Raw genomic sequence first — 13,368 nt, 5'->3', positions numbered from 1 at the left:
ACTGGGCCCGGCATTGGCCCACTGGTCTGGCTTCTCGGGCGGCCCCATTCCCTGCTGCATGTAATGGCACTGTGGTCACTAATGGTATGTGGTCCCATTGTCACTGTCCCAAGGACAGAGCCAAGGGCCCGGGGCCCAGCTACCAGTCTGGAAAGCCTGGGGAGGTGGCCCCCTGCTGGAGAACCTGCCACAGTGCAAATCAGTTTCCCCATTTCCAAGTGGTTGAGTTTTCAAAAGACCCTTGCCTAAATTTTCATTCATTTACATGATCATCATATACCAACACATTTCATCATGACGATATCAAACTAAGTTGACAAACTAAGTTCACATGTACTAAGATTGCTATGAACTAAAATCATATTCGAGCGACGGATGCTATTGTGTGGAGAACTAAAGATGCAAGACTTTAAAAAATCAGTGAAAGGGTGATAAAGACGTTTCGTGCTAGCGTGATCCTGTGAAAGCCCAGCCTGAATGGAGGAAATGCAATCGTGATGTGTCTCTTCATCTCAGGCTAACGCAGAGCGGGGATCACTGCATCGTTTCTTAAGAACTATAATAACAAGGGGTATGTGGTATTTTCCCCTAAAACAATGAAATACAAAATTTTCTTTTCAAAAGACAATCATACGTCAAAGCAGACGATTGTAGGAGTCTTACGAAGGGTGGGCATGAGAAAATAACAAATGTTGAAACAACAATTTTACATATTTTAAAACTCCTCTTTTAAAAAAAAAAATGATCCAAACTTCCTCCCAGCCTCCCTACTCTCCTGTTGTCCTCAGGGCCACCTTTGTGGGCATGTGACCTGGGGTAATGCACGGGGCGCTGGCTTGGTTTAATGCTCTGCTGTCACCTTCGGAAATTCTGAATCATCTTTGAATCGGGAACCCCACATTTTCATTTTGCACTGAGTCCCACAAATTATGTAGCTGGTGCTGGCTGTGGTGAACAGTAGGAATCCTAGCAGCCCCAGGCGGGCCAATGCTGGCATCCTGGTTTCTATCTTTGTTCTTACTCTCTCCTTCCCGCTGGCCAGGGGTGACCCTGGCAGGATGGTCACTGTGTTCCGTTTAAACTGTCTTCACGTTAGTCATTTCCTTTTCTTTTTCTGAGTACTTTCAAAGTGCTGAGAGCAGAGGGAAGCTGTATTGAACACAAGAACTCATTTACTCAGCAACCATTTAGAGAGCGCCTCCTATGTGTCAACTGTGCTAACACTCGGAAGAGGGAAAACGTGTGTAAATTGGTCATAACAATACCATCTGATCATTACGATAATGAAAGTGTGGACTGAGTGCAACAGGCCAGAAGGAACAGTGAAGCCTCAACAGAAAGGAGACTTTTTTTTTTTTAAATTGGGGAATTGGGGGGATGGGAACAGTGCTGGGGAATTGGGGGAAGGGGAACAGACAAGTTGCTGTCGTTTTGTTCTTCAGTCTAGTTGTGCAGGACGTTGCTTCACTGGCCCAAGCTGGCACCATCGTTGCGCTCTTCCCGGGTGAGGCAGATCAGTCGCCGGCTTCTGGACGGCCGCTCACTGCGGCTGCTGGCCGCTCACGCTGGCTGCTGGCTACACACGGTAGCCCATGGCAACCCACTGCAGCAGGGGCTGCAGCCTACACCGTCACCAGCGACCCACGGCAGCCCAGCTCCAGGTTCAGCATCTTAGCTGTAGAGGGCAGTGTCACTGGCCCTCATATGTGGGATCCGAACTGGGGCCCTCTGGCGTCCCAAGCCAGTTCTAACCATCGTGCCACTCGGCCGGCCCCGGAAAGGTGACTTTTGAATTGGCTCTTGAAGGAGGGAGCGTTTCCTGGGTGGAGGGCAGTGGTGGGCATTCACACAGGAAGTGGGAGCGGCAAGGGCCTGTCTGCTGAAACTACGGGCTTTTGCAGGGAGGTAAGAAATGGGCCTAGAGTGAGAGGGCAGGTCACAGAGAACCCGGTGTGGCCCACTAAGGAGTTTGAACTGCAAAATTTTAAGCAAGGGAATCAGGTGATCAGATGGGCTCTTCAGAAAGCTTACTGCAAGGGCCGGCCGAGTGGCTCAGTTGGTTAAGAGCTCACTCAAGAATGTGAGCTCTGAACAACAGGGTTTGAGTCCCGGCCCGAGCTGAGCTGCCGCTGAGCTGCCAACAGGTGGCAAGATGGCTCAGCTCAAAAAAAGAAAAAAGGAAAAGAAAGCTTACTGCACTGTCCTGTGGGAGAAAGGTGGGGTGGGAGAGGGGTGAGAGGAGCATAGGAAGATCACTTGCAAACACTTGCTTATTCTAAAAAATCCTTAGACTCATTTCTTTGGCTTAAAAAAACATCAAATTATACATATTTCCCATGCTGTTTAAATAATTTGAGCCTCACTGCCAGTTTCTTTTCTGTAACCCAGACCAGTAATTTTTTTTCAAAGTCACAAACCCTTATATTTACGAAAAGTCATGGAATCTTCATTTGGTGGTAAAATGTTAATGACACATTTAAAGCACATGGTGTCTAACGCACAAAAACCAGTTTGTGGCCAAAACTTTATAGTAGAGGGAGTTAAGTAATAAACGAGGTTATGAAGAAGGTATGCGATGAGGGTTATATAAATAAAAATCGTGTCTCTCTTTAACACGTCTCCGTCCTGGGTTCCTGTTTGCTGCCAATAAGTGACCACACTTCAACTGTCAACTTTCTGCCTCCGTGCTCAGTTGTGCTTGGCAACCAATAGGAAGAAGGTGAGTGTGTGATCATAGAAAGAGAAGGCTCAGAAATGATTTCCTCACACATACAAGGTCATGCGTAAGCAGACGGTGGAAAGTTTGCAAACTTAATTGTCCGACCTCGTATTTAAAGCATGAAAAAATTCAGTTACTTCGTTCCATCAAGCACACAAGAACTTGGTCTTCCCTTGCAAAATGCCCCCTCAAAGCCCGAAGCAATTATGAGGGTTCCAGAGAGCGGGTTAAACAAAACCCAGCCCTAGGAAAGTGCAGGTCGTCATCAGTGTGGTGGGGAGAAGGGCACCAGGGCGGGATGGCGCTGGGTAGCTGCGTGGTTCGTCATACCGTACAGACTACCCACAGCTGTGCTAGATGGTGTCTTTCATTCTCCTGCGTCTGCGGCTAAGGTCAAGGGCAGAAAGAACTTCTAAATCTCAGTGGTGTTTGGTGTCTACTGAATCAGTGTTGAGGGTAGATTTAAGTTTTCAAGATTTTTTTTTCTTCTTTTTTTGGCCACAGCTTAAGTTCTTTGTGTGAAAGTCTCCTGGGGGCCTGTGTTTATGTCTCATCTTTACCAAACTTCCAGGAACTTTCATACCATCTCCCCCTCCCCCCAGCTTCCAACACAGAAACCACCACAGCTCCTCCGTGAGCTGCTATCCTGGGGACTCCTGCCCGACCCATGCATCCGTGGCATCTAAGCTGTGCCTTAAAAGCTTGGAGTGCTGGCCCCTGGTGGCTCAGTTCTCTGCGTCCAGTGCAGTCGGGCTGGGCCCAGCTCTTTGCTACAGACTGAGTCATTACCGCTGCATCCAGTCAAAACGTGATGGTTACAGGGGGTCATGGATTACTGTGATCTATCTTGTTCTCCAAACGGCAAAAGGTCTCCCAGGCTTTGATGAAGTTCTGTATTTTAGCTGTCAGTCGTTGAGCAATGAAAATATTTGTACACACACACACACACACACAGATTTATTTAGACAAGTGTATATGTACCTTTAATATACTAAGGTGTGTAAATAATTAAATGCCATTTCTGAAATGTCAACACACTGCCGTGAAGATTCGTTTGTTTTTTCCTTGTCAATGAAGCTGGAGAATCCCTACAATTCTCTTCATTCCTGTTGTACTTGGTGCCTGCCAGGCCTTTAAAATACAATCATTATTATTTAAAAGTGTAATGATACCAATAAGGAAAGACAAGGATCGTGTCCATGTAAAGTATGAGCCAGGCATCGCTTGGCCCAGGAAAGAAAAGCTCTGTAGCACTGGGTAACAGAATGCATGGTTTTAGTGCGGACCTTTATTGGAAGGCCTTACCATCACTTCAGCATTCAGCATCTACCTTACATCCTGCACTGAGCTGGCACTATGGATTATAAGGAAAGTTTAATAGCTGCCTGCAAGGAACCTGCATGTAATGGAAGAGATATGTACTAGCAATGACTGCAGAATATGAGTATATTCTATTCTCAGCATTGCCATATTCCATATAGAAAAAATTACTAAATTAGCCAATAAAGACAGACTAGGGCCATACAGAATGAAGTTAGAATGGTCTTGTGAGCAGACTACGGAGCCCCTTCCTGTATTATTAATCCCTCCCCTTCCTTTAGGTCACCTCCGTCAGCTTCTGCTTCCTCTTCTAATTCACCCAGTTACAAATCACTAAATACCACCTGAGTGCTAAGTCGAGCGTCCCCAGCTCCCTCTCAGTCTCTTTGTGGGAGTTCTAGCCTCACCTAGCCAGCCGGCACCTTGAGACTGCCTTTTCAGTGACCTGCAGGCACCTCAAACGTAGCAAGTCCTAAACGTAACTTCTCATTTTTCTCCATCCTCCACTCCCCCATCACGGTAAATGATGTATGTCCACCCACCAATTCTCACCTCAGACACACGGGAGTCTTCATTCTTGAGTCCTCACATAAAACCATCAGCATATCCTTTTATGTCTATTTCCAAAATCCGTCTTAAATCCATCTACTTTTCTCCTTCCCTCTGGTTCAAGTTACCGTCTTTCACCTGGCTTCATTTTGTCTCTCTCTATTAAATCCTTTTCCCCAGATGCTCAGCCTACTTTTTACTTCTTCATTATTTTCTCAGACTATAGCTTTAAAAGCCCTTCGCTTCCCCTCCCCATTCCTGCCTCACCCAAGCTTCTGGTATCAAGGGTGAAAATTGGGGAAGTTGGGGAGCAGTGCTTGTTGGGGCTTGAGGAAGTGCTGAGTGGATAGTGGTGATGTGGCATCCGTGTGTGGACCGCTGAACATATGGGAAGGAGGATAAGAGGTTCGGACTAGCTATGGAGATGTGAATTCCTCCATGTGGAGATGAGTATGGCTCCTCTCTCCATGGAAGTGAGAGAAGAGAAAGCGAAGCGGAGGGCCAAGAACTAAGTCAGGAGGAACTGGCGTAGTCAGAAGGGAGAGGGACAGTACCAGCAAAAGAAACTGAAATTCGCAGACTAGGAAGCAACTTTCGAAATGATCTAGCCCACCTCTCCCGTGTAACTGACGAGAAAATGGTTGTCCAGATACAAGAACAGTCCGTCAACAGGGTGGCTACAAAAGAATAGCGCTACATCAATCTGGAGGGGGTAGGACAGTGGCTTTCAAGAGATAGGAGGTGGTCCACAGAGCCAAGTGCTACTGAGGACCCCAGCAAGGTGAGAGCACTGAGAATGGGTCCCGAAATTGATTGATGGATGCTTGGGTCTCCCAGGGTGCACTTTTGGTAAAGTAGGGGACATGGAACCCCTTCCGTCCCTCCGCCTTGGCAGTCCTTCCCCAGTGACACGATTGTCTGTCTCTGCTACAAGCCGGGCTCTGGGCTCTGAGCACAGTTCCCTGGGTGGGCTCTGGGCTGTGCAGCTGCAACAGGCCCATCACCTCCTTCATTCCAGGCACCAGGGCAACCACAGCCCGTTTTGAATTTTAAGGAACACATCGTTAGCATTTTATTATCCTCCATCGCCCCCTCTGTAATCAGCAGGAGCCTTCTCTGGGTTGTTCACAGCTGTAGGAACAAATCACTCACGGTAACCCCTATCCTGTTGTGGGCAGTTGACTTTGCAATCAAGCACTCTATTTATCCCCGGTAAGTTTTAACTCGTAATATCTGGCTCAAGATCCAGAAAAAGATATCAGCATGGACGGATCTAACACGCCTAGCATTTTTTCACTCACTCATTTATTTATGCAATAAGCTATTCCTCCCAATTCTGTCTCTAGTAAACGTGACCAGCCTGCTCTCTCTGTTTCTTCAGTTGTATTTTTATGCAAACCATTGAAAAAGAGTTCCAAAGGGGTGGAGGCCTCCCTCACTACATGAAACACCTCCCTGAAGAACGACTGACCACTGAATTAGTTCCTTTATTCATTCGGCAAATTGATTCAATAAATATGTGTTGAGGCCCTACTATGTGCCTGGTCATAATGTACATGCTGGAGAAACATACAGCAGTGAACAAATCAGACAAGGTTCCTGCTGATTACAGAGGGGGAAATGGAGGATAATAAAATAATATAATAATAATAATAACAACAACAACAAAATAATAATAATAATAATAACTAACATTTATTGAGCATTTTCTTTGTGCCAGGAATTGTTCTAAACACTTTGTATACTTACTCTTCACAAAAACCTTACGTGGTAAATGCTACCTCGAAAATGTTCCCATTTTTGAGATTAAGTATATTGAGGCACGGAGAAGTCACTTGGCTCAAGGTCATGCAGAGCCTAAAGGATACAGCATCAACCTAGGCAATCTGGCTCCAGAGTCTGTGTATTGAACAACTGGGCTTCCATTGAGCCTCTGTGAAAATCAACACCAAGTTAAACATACTCATAAAGACATATGGAAATAGTCCCCTATGAGAGGCAGTCACATTTCAGCTGAGCTCTGAGTGACAAGAAGGAGCCAACATCTCAAGATCTGAGGGGAGAGCAACAGAGAGTGTGACCAGGGATGAGGTTGGCGAGGTGGGCGGGGCGGGGCCTATGGGGCCTTGTGGACTAGGGAATCCTAGGGATTTGGGCTACAGGAATTCAACCAGTTATTAGTGGTGCCTCAGTATCCAGCCTACACATGCTCATCTTGTCCACAAAGATACCACGAATGACTTCCTTTCCCCATGCCTACACAAGATCAAAGGGTGCCTGCCCCCTTTCCACACCGAGCAGTTCCCTCCCAGTTGTCACCATCGGTGTGGTACAGCAAGACACACCCTGGACGCACAATCGGGGTCCAGAATCCATTACATCACCGTCTCCCTATGTCAGCTTGGCCAAGTGACAGCCTCTCTGATCTTTGGTTTCCGGGGATTCAGTTCCCCGCTTGCTCCCTAATGTTGCATCGCCCCCAGAAATGGACGACTCAGGAATGAAGCCTTTTGAGACACTCTGCTCTAGGGAGCAATCGCTCTTTCCACCTCCCCCCTTCCAGATCTCGTCCATCCTCTCCACAAGGTCCAGGTAACCGGCGTCTGACTTGGGCTTCAGCACCTAGCAACTCCAGGGAACGCTCTCTCATCTCCCAGAAGCCCCGCTGGTTTGACCCCATCACGTTTACTTAGCCAAGTGTTATACAACCCTCCCCTTAATTACACACTCAATCAGCTGCTCCGAAGCTCAGCAATTTGTGGTCTCTGGGCATCCCCCAGCTGCTTTTCTGGAGGGAGCTTGCAGGCTGGGCCTTAGCAGGCCTCTGAAGCCCTGACTGGGCGGCTCAGGCCACGGTGCCCAGAGCTGAAAGCCTTGCTGCCATTTCACACTCGATTTCCTTCCAAATTAATTCTCTGATGAATCCTGTCCTTCGCAGTGATTCAGTGTGGGCCATTGCCTTACATCCTTCCTTTACCTTTGAGACTTTTAATCTCTCTCAATCCTGGTTTGCCTCTGTGCACAGCCTGTCTCGGAGAAAAATGCCATGCTTTCCAACCAACGTAAATGGCCCTACTCCCCCCGGCCCCCACCCCATGGCACACTTCCTTTACCGGTTTACCTAGGCCATACCTTTAATTATAATGCACCTACTCGCCTCTCTAAAAATCTCTGCACCACGAGGAGCGACCTGAACTTCTAGGCCAATAGTGAGCCTCTGAATTCTAACTTCTTAAGCCCTGAATACATGAAGATGCAGATCCAAAGTTTGTATTTGAGCAGCTACCACGCTCCAGACCCTCTCATATAACATTACACTCTCCGCCACGGGCCCACTCCTGCCTGTAGAAAGCACCGTCACCCTCAGTATACAGATCAGGACACTCGGCAATGTTAAGTGAGCTGCCCAAGGTCACAGGGCTCAGGGAAGCGGTGAAGCTGCAACTCAAATCCCGGGCTCTTTCCTCCAAGGCAGGTGCTGCTTTAACCACCCTACAAGTGGCTTACGCACCTCTAAGACAGTCACCAGGATCTGACCACCAACGGCACGCCACTCGGGACTGGGCGGCCACTGCCTGAGGAGCACTCAGTCGGAGCCACAGGGAGGCTTTTCTGGCTATAACATGAGCAAAGCCTTGTGTTCGTACAACACTTCGTATTACGAAGTGCTTGATGTACCTAATCGAGGCAATCCGCGGATAATCAATCCTGTGAGGGAGGCACTATAGTAGAGTCCTATTTTACACACGAGGATATACAGGAAGTTAACAGACTTGTCCAAAGTCACACAGATAGTACATGCAGAGGGAGGACTCAAACTCACAGCTCGTGACTCCAAAAGCAGTGCTCTCTCAAGCTCTCAGACGTGACTTGGGATCTGTGCTTCAGAAAGGAAGGTTGTGTGCCATGCCACCCCACCCCTCACCTTCAGGGGAGCGTACATTTCAAAAGCCAGGTGGAAAGAAAGCAGTCCTGGGAAGATCAGCTTTTTATTGGGGAAAGCGCTTCTCAGCTCTCTCCACCCGCCCTTCGACAAGAACCAGGTTCCCAGAGGCTGGCAGGGTGGACTGGGTGGGTCGGGGCTGCATGGCTGGTCCCCTCGGCCACTAGAGGGCAGGGTCTGAACAGAATACACAGCCCTCTCCCCAGAGAGTTCCCCAGCCAGCCAAAGGGGCACACACTTTTCCTAGTAGCCCCAGGATACACAGCAGACTGCAGCTCTGGCCCCCAAGCTGAAGAAGGATACTTCCTTGGCATATAGGAAACAAAGCAGTTGGTCTCAACCTCTCCCAGCATCCTTTGCAGGTAGATGGGCAGTGCCCTAGAGGATTCCAGCTGAGGGGAAGGGATGCCAGGTATCACTTGCAAAGACTTGAGTTTCTTACAAAAATACAAACAGGTCAGCATGCCAGGTCCCGCTGCTCTGAGGACGGGGGTGGGGTGGGATTGGAGCTTTTTCGTCTTTCTCCTGGTGGGCCCTTCAGAGTTTTGATCCCCTCCCTGCAAACTATTAAAGGGGATTCAGCTGTGAGTAGGATAAGCCATGAGGCCCTCAGGAAGGTCTGTCAGGTGAGCTCGATGAAGTCAACCTGCCCAAGCAAGCCCGGCTTCGTCGAGGAAGGGGAGAGACCGCTCTATCCTGGGAGGCCCTCTACTTTGTCATCTAAGGGTAAGTAAGTCACCCCTCTGGAAATGACTTTAACCTGAACAGCACTCATTTTAAAAGCATTAAGAGAAAGGAGTCAAGGCCAGGGGCAGGTAAGGAGTTTATGTAGTGCTTTTCACAGCTATCCTAAGGACAAACCGTCAGGTAGATAAATATTAACGTCCCTGTTTTACAGTTGAGAAAACATAAGCTCAGAGTAGTTAAGTGACTTGTCCACAGGCACATAAGTGGTGAGTCGGGGAGCCGGGGGTCCCCTGCACACACAGGCATTCTCCCCTCTGTAAGGCGGGAGGAGGCACTGCCTGAGAGAGGGTGGCTGGGAAAAGCATTCCCAAACCACTTGAGGAAACCTTTCACAGCTAAGAATCGAGTGGGGAGAAAGAGCAAAAGGGCAAAAAAGGACACTTGAAAGCCCTTACATTTACTCAGTTCTCACAACAACCCTAATTAGTAGGTATAATTATCTCCATTTTACATGAGAGGAAAAACAGGCTCAGGAACACATGTCCAAGGGTCACAAAGAAAAAACCAGCGTCAGAATTTGAACCCAGCCGTCCGCAGGATGTTTTCCTTTACTCCATGCGTCCTCCTGGTGGTGAGGAGGGAGAGGTGCGCAGAAACCGCTTTGCAGGGGGAGTTCAGAATCCATTCATCTTTGCGGAAGTCCACTTTGTGCCAAGCCTTGTACTTGGCTCTAAGAACACAGTAATATACAAGACCGACAGCCCCCAACTTGAGGGACGAACAGAAACATGGGAGGCGACAAGATGAGCAGGGATTAGACGGGCAAAGACAGTGTGTGTCGGGTCAGGCACGCCGGACTTCCTTTTCTTAACACAGCTCAGAGTGGCCCCAGGGGATATGTTGAGGGGGTGTGAGGGATGAGGCTGAAGAGGTGAGCAGGGGCCAGGTCTCAAGGGGTAAGGAAAGGCAAGAAAGGGTGTGATCTCAGGATGCCACTGAGTAACCTGGGAGGATGGTGACGGGCCCAGCGGAGCGGTGGCAGAGGGGATGTGTGCATTCATTCAACAAGTGCTTCAGCATTAGCATGAGCCAGGCACTGTTCTCGGTGCTGGGGGCACATCAGTGGACAAGGTGAGACAAGGCGAATGGGTTTGCTAGGGCCGCCATAACAAAATACTACAGATCAGGTGGCTTAACGGTAGAAATGTATTTCCTCACAGTTCTGGAGGCTAGAAGTTCAAGATCACGGTGTCAGCCGGGTTGGTTTCTTCTGAGGCCTCCGACCTTGGCTTATAGATGGCCATCTTCTCCCTGTGTCTTCACATGGCCTTTCTCTGTGTTGCTGTCCTAATCTCCTCTCCTTATAAGGATACCAGTCTTATTGGATGAGGGCCCATCGGGGTGACCCCTCTTTACCTTAATTACCTCCTTAAAGGCCCTATCTCCAAATATAGTCACCGCTGAGGTACTGAGGGTTAGGACCTCAAAATGTGAATTTTGAGGAGCTATAATTCAGCCCCATAACACAAAGTGTAGACCGTAATGAAGGCTGGAGCAAGAGGGAGAGGAAGAGAGATGCCATTGAGTTGAGATTTGAGGAGAGGGAGCTACCCGTGCATATGTTTAGGAGAGCATTCCAGGGAGAGGGAACAGCTGTGCAAAGACCCAAGGTGAGGACATGAGTTGGGGCTACTCAGCATCCAAGATAGTAAGGAGGAAGAAGGCTAGGGTGGCTGGAGCACAGGGAGGTAGGAAAGGGTGTCCCAGGGCCTTGAGGACCATCATGATGACTGGCTCTTTCTTTGATATGGGAAAGCAGAGAATTTTAAACAGAAGAGTGGCATGATCTAACTTGTGTTTTAAAAGCAATGCCTGTGTTGAGAAGAAATTGGGGGAGAGGGGAAGGGGAGAAACCGGGAGTCTTTGCAGTCATCCAGGTGAGAAAGGGTGTCGGGGCTGAGACAGTAACAATGGAAGTCTTGGGAAGTGGTCAATTCTGGATATAGTTTGAAGAGCGATCCAGTGGGGTTTCCCGACGGATCAGATGTAGGCCATGAGAAAAAGAGGGGAGTCAAGGGTCATTCCCAAGTTCTTGGCCCAAGCAACCGGGTGAACGGTGGTGCCATTTGCCTAGCTGGGGAAGCCTGTAGAAGTACATTTAAAGAGGCATAGGATTGAGAGTTGATGGTGAATAATGGGCAGCTTAATACATATTAAGTGTCTTACATATCCATGTAGAGATGTGGAGTAGACAGTTGGAAATGAGAATTCAGGGGAAAGGTCCAGATCGAAGGTATACATTTAGGAGACATCATAGAAATAGTATTTTAAACGATGGAACTGCTTGGGGGTGGGCGTAGGAGAAAAGGTCTAGGGTAAGCCCCGAGATACTCCAACAGAGATTAGGAAAAGGCACAATCAGCAAAAACTGAGGCGTGGAGAAGCTGGAGGGAAACCAAGGGCATTTGTCATGGAAGCGAAATGTAAAAAAAAATTCCAAGACTGCTGATGAGAAGCTGAGTAAAGAGACTGGAAATTGGCTGTTGGACTGAGCACTCCAAGGTCACTGATGATTTTGACAAAAGCCGTTTCCACGGAGTGCAAGGGGCGGGTACCTAATCACAGCTGATTCAAGAGAGAATGGGAAGGAAGCGAAGAATCAGAGGTGGCACGTATACACAACTCTTTTAAGGAGCTCTGTTGTAAAGGGGAGAAGAAAAATAGCATCGTAGTTCAAAGACGTGGGAAAATTTTAGGACAAGATTTTACAGCATCTGTGGATGCTCACGGGCATAACTGATGGGGGAGAAAATTAACAATGCAGGAAAGAGATCGTTGGAGCAGTCAATGCAAAGCTGGAGGGTTGGCCTTAGATAGGAGTAGGGATGGTTCATTCTTAGTAACAGGAGAAAGGCCTTATGGGCAACCAACGCAACGGGGTGAGCGGATTTGGTGGTGGTGCCAGTGGTGGTCGAGGAGATGGAAGTTCTCTTCTGATCGCTTTTATTGTCTTAGTGAAATAAGAAATATATTGATAGTAATCATCAGAGTGAGGAGGGGGAGGGGATACTAGACATCAAGAATGGAGAGAGGGGACTAGATTCAAGAAATAAACAGGTGGGATTGGTGGACCTTAACTGATTAGACATAGGGAACCATGAGGAAGGAGATAGGATAGGTTTCTGGTTCAGCAGCCGAGTGCATAGTGGAGGTGTCTTTCACGCAGATAGGAGAGCCTGTGGCAGGAGCAGGTCTAGGAGGAGACAGGGGCTTGACTTTGACCTAGAACATTTTGTGTCTGTGGGGCATCCAAGTGGACAGGAGTGTCTGAAGCTCAGATGAGGAACCTGAGCTGGAGAAGTATAATATTTAGATCTGGGAGCTGTCCGCATAAAGATGGTAGGAAGTGGAGAGGTTTCCGTGATTGCTATTTTCTGAGAGGTCAAGGGCTTGGTTGTCGGAGGTCAGAGAAAGTCTGAAATAGATTCTGGGGCATAATGAGACAATTGATAAGGAAATAGAGGGCTCCCCAAGTACCTCGGAGGCCCAGTTCAAGGCGAGCCCTTCCGTTGCCAGTGGCTCCAGACCCCCATCGCAGGGTCCTTATCCTATCTTCCCGCTGGGTTTCCTCCACCCAGGAATGTTCCCTGACCTTCAAGCTAACCTTTTACCTACGCACAACACCCTCTCCTCCTGGCTCACCTGGTTAACTCCTACTCACCTCTGTCTGCCAGCTGGGGCTAGGGGTCGCTTCTTTGTACCCAAATAGGCCCTGATAATCCTTATCTCAGAAGGAAACATATTGCAGTCATCACTGATTTGCTTATGTGCCCCTCCCACTGGTCTGAAACAACTTGAGGGCGGACACTTTTCAATATATGTTTGTGAAACGAAGAGAGGAAAAAAGGACTGAAGTCCAAAATCAACACAGTTCTCCAGGGTCATGATGTCCCGAGCCTGGGTCACAGGCACATGTTTCTGGACATGGAATTCAAGCCACAAAATAGGGACTGTCCCCTTGGTCTCAACATCCCACCCCGTTCCTTCCAGGAAGAAACCTTCATATGCCAACGTAGGACGGTAATAACCTTACCTTCTGCTCAAGTTCATGAACTCTTGTTCCTGCCGTTCCCAAACACAACAGCCAGAG

The sequence above is a fragment of the Hipposideros armiger genome, unplaced genomic scaffold, assembly GCF_001890085.2.
Source record: "Hipposideros armiger isolate ML-2016 unplaced genomic scaffold, ASM189008v1 scaffold_741, whole genome shotgun sequence".
Taxonomy (NCBI): domain Eukaryota; kingdom Metazoa; phylum Chordata; class Mammalia; order Chiroptera; family Hipposideridae; genus Hipposideros; species Hipposideros armiger.
This window is presented reverse-complemented; position numbering follows the sequence as displayed.